Source organism: Phoenix dactylifera, unplaced genomic scaffold, assembly GCF_009389715.1.
Source record: "Phoenix dactylifera cultivar Barhee BC4 unplaced genomic scaffold, palm_55x_up_171113_PBpolish2nd_filt_p 000606F, whole genome shotgun sequence".
NCBI classification, from domain to species: Eukaryota; Viridiplantae; Streptophyta; class Magnoliopsida; order Arecales; family Arecaceae; genus Phoenix; species Phoenix dactylifera.
In genome coordinates this window covers 152685-156786 of record NW_024068002.1, presented here as the reverse complement: position 1 = coordinate 156786, position 4102 = coordinate 152685, and the positions used below count along the sequence as shown (strand labels likewise).

The 4102-nt window shown below is 46.2% G+C and overlaps 1 pseudogene; it reads left to right on the top strand.

Moving 5' to 3' along the window:
* The first annotated feature begins 695 nt into the window (after positions 1–695).
* LOC120106693 lies at positions 696–1929 on the top strand (annotated as a pseudogene).
* The last annotated feature ends 2173 nt before the right edge of the window (positions 1930–4102 follow it).

Sequence of the window (4102 nt, the reverse complement as noted above, 5' to 3'; positions counted from 1 at the left end):
AACAACATACTGTGTCAAGGTCTTCGGCAGAGGCAGAGTATCGTTCCATGGCTTCAACTTGTTGTGAACTCACTTGGTTAAGAAGTCTTCTTGGTGATTTGAATGTTCCACATTTGAAAGAAGCTCTCTTATTTTGTGACAATAAGGCAGCTTTGCACATTGCAGCTAATCCAGTATTTCATGAGAGAACTAAACACATAGAAATAGATTGTCACATGATAAGAGATAAAATTCAATCAGGGATGGTTCGAACCCTACATGTGTCCAGCACCAGACAACTTGCTGATTTACTGACTAAAGGACTGGGAGCTACTAGATTCCACACTTTACTTGGCAAGATGGGTGTTCACAATTTACACACTCCATCTTGAGGGGGAGTGTTAACATTTAGACACATTACCTTGTATTACAGTTATAGTTGAAACAGTTGAAGCTTAACTGAAGCTAAACTGAATTCAGTTGTTAGTTAGTCTGTTAGTCAGTTAATCAGTTAGTTAGTGAATTAGTTATTTGATCTGTTATTCATTCAGTTACGGATCATTTGTATATATAATTACTGTTTGTAAGAAGAAAGTAAGCAGAAGAAATAAGGAAGTTAGCGGCCTCTTTTTCAGCTGCTCTGTTTTCTTCTCCAAAATCATTCTACTTGGGTTTTCTTCATTTCTCTTTCCCCACTTGAGAACTTTACACTCTCTTCCATCAATTTAGCTGGTGTATGGCAGTGGTCCTGCATGATTAGTAGTTTTGTGGTGTATGATCTTCCAGCGAGAGCAAACCGAAAACAAAGGGGCAATAAAGGCATTCGATCGGCCGTCGTCGCCCTTGGAAGCATGGCCACAACGAGCGAACCGCTGCTCTCCATGAGCTCTCGTCAAGATGATTGTAGCGAAGAGCATGGCAGCGCTATCGCCGCCCATCCGTCAACTGTCTTCGTGGCAGAGATCGGAGAGCTCGGAGATATCGGCTCCATAAGAGGACCAGGAGATTTCTGGAGGGAGTTCAAAGTGGAGTCCAAGAAGCTATGGTACCTCGACGGCCCCGCCATCTTCACCTCCATATGCCAGTACTCCTTGGGCGCCATCACCCAGATGTTCGCCGGCCAAGTCGGCACGCTCGAGCTCGCCGCCGTCTCCGTCGAGAACTCCGTCATCGCCGGCTTCTCCTTCGGTATCATGGTAACAACAGATACAAAAATATCCTATATAAGAAACGTGTAAATTAATTAAAAGTTTTGCATGATCGTTGTGTGGAGTTGGGGATGGGGAGTGCTCTGGAGACGCTGTGCGGGCAAGCGTACGGGGCGGGGCAGCTGGACATGATGGGGGTGTACATGCAGCGGTCGTGGGTGATCCTGATCACGACGGCGCTGCTGCTGAGCCTGCTCTACGTGTTCGCGGGGCCGGTGCTGCGGCTCATCGGGCAGACGGAAGAGATCGCGAGCGCGGCGGGGACGTTCTCGGTGTGGATGATCCCGCAGCTGTTCGCGTACGTACGCGATGAACTTCCCCATCGCCAAGTTCCTGCAGGCGCAGAGCAGGATGATGGCGATGACGGTCGTGTCGGTGGTGGCGCTGCTGCTGCACGCGTTGTTCAGCTGGTTGTTGATTCTGAGGCTGGGGTGGGGTCTGGTCGGGGCGGCGGTGGTGCTCAACGCCTCCTGGTGGCTCATCGTGCTCGGCCAGCTCGCCTACATCTTCGGCGGAGCCTGCGGCCGGGCTTGGTCGGGTTTCTCCTTGAGGGCCTTCGCCAGCCATTGGGGATTCGTCAGGCTGTCTCTCGCCTCCGCCGTGATGCTCTGGTAACGACATTACTTCAAAACGTTATCATTTATTTATTTATTCATTTATCTATGTTTTTTCTTGCATGTTTCTAATTCATAATTAATCTTAATCGTATATGTATATATCTAGGTTAACGGTATCTGCCTGATTTGCCACAAACCGGTCGGGTGTCTTTAGATTATTTATTTATTTATTTATATGGGTTTCTGCAATACGAGGTTGGACTTGGTCATCAGGCACGTTCCGGCACCGAACATGCAGCTCGGAGATCTTAGATTAAGAGAGCCCCGCTGGCGTAGTTGGACTTTTAAAATGGACCCTGGTCGATGTAATCTTAGTATATCTTACTTGATCAAGGCATCTTTGTCTTTTCTTAAAAGAAACCAGTGATGGTTAGGTTATTGAGAAATAGAGTTTAAAATGAGAAAGAAACTTATGAAGTCATTGTAATGTAACGTGGCTCTAGAGTCCAGGTCAAAGATGGGAACGGTGGGAGAGCCTACCATCTTAAGCTACCACGTTTATTGACTGTGACAGCGAGCTTGCCTTCTGTCGGGACGCAATGATGATAAAGACATAGCTTAGGTTCTTTCGCCTCTTTGCCTTCGCATTTTTCGCTTCTTCGACCAATTCTGCGTCAGATTTATTGGACATAATGCACGGCTTTTGACTAGGTGCAGCTTTCAGGCCTAACGGTCACATGAGGACACTCAGACCTCCAAGAGGTGCCCGATGAATGGAAATAAACAAACCACGGTGCCTTCAGGAATTCTTCTTCTGTGTGCACGTCAATGATTTCAGCCGAGTCCGCGGCTGGCATGGGCATAAAAAATGCTACTATAAGTATATATGCACTATTAAAATACCTAGCATTGTCAGCACTTTATGTCACTTAGGGACACGAAAAAAAAATGGTGTGACTGGTCCCGATGCTTTCGAAAGCATGGAACAAGCATCGGAAACATAGATGTGAAAATATAACTTTACCACATTTTTGGTCCACGCCCTGTATTGATGCAAAGGACGCTTTTAAACATCACTAATCAACAATGCTTTATGATGGGAATCAAGCGTGCATGAAGCCCAACCAAAGGCATGCGGGTGAAGCCCAACCAAGAGCGTGCGTGAAGCCAACCAGGAGCACGTTTTCTCTGCCATGTAGTTAGAGAGTCCTTTTGTTTTGTTTTGGTTGTTTACTTGTTTCATTCAAAAATCTTATTGTTAAAGAGTCCTTGTTTAAAGTCTGAGTTTGATTTATCATCTCAAACTTCTAGTCTTGAGTGGATAAGAGCTGGTTGTTAGTGTTTTGTTTACTTCCAAACTCTTGCACTATAAAAAGAGGGATGATGAATAAAGTCGGCAGAGTTGAGTTGAACATTCAATTTATTTTTTTTTTGAAGTAAGATGCTTCTCCTTTTCCTAGTAAGACGCCAAGTTAATTGAGAGTTTGAGTGAAGGTGAGACTCCTCCACCCATCCTCTTACGTATCTTGTCCTTTCCACGCCAACATATTTGAGAGTTTGAGTGAAGGTGAGACTCCTTCACTCACCCAATCTAGCCACGTCCTCACCCAATCTAGTACGCCTTCACCCAATCTAGCAACGCCTCCGCTCATTCTATCATGCCTTCAACATTTCCATCCTCACCCAAGCCGCATCCGCATCAAGAGAAAAAACAAAATTGTCATGCTTTTCTCTGAATTCATCCTTCTCTATCCCATCCTCTGCATCAATTTTGGTATCAAAGTGGTGGTTCCATGAGAGTTGCCATCATCATGAGTACGAAGAGTGGTCGTGCTTACAACACCGGTCGGCTATCACAACATCAACGAGATGAGTTGCTGGTCGACGTTGCCAACCAAGTTGCTGTCTTTTTGCAGAAGATGGATGCTGTTTGGGATCAGGTTTTTTTAGAGTAGAGGAACATGGTAAACCTGGTGGCCCTGACAATCCAGAAAATCAAGAGGCACTAGCAGGAGAAGACCCTGAAGCCGAGTTTCGACCACCTAGGGGTCCTCCTCCCCAGCCACCTTCATGGGGTCCTCAAGCACCACCACAAATTAATCCTCGCATAGGGATGAATTTTGGGAACTCTTACTGGAAGCAGCATAAGCAATGGGATCATGATGCTTTTGACGAAGCATCGAAGCGGGTCCGTGTTGACGTCGCTGATTATAGTGGGAGCTTGGATCCGAGCAGTTTTCAAGACTGGTTGATGTCGTTGGAAGATTACTTCGAGTGGTACAATACGACTGTCAGATTATCCCCGCACACGTTGCAACGAACGCAGCGGAAGGACACGCATGGGGTTGTTCATCTCAT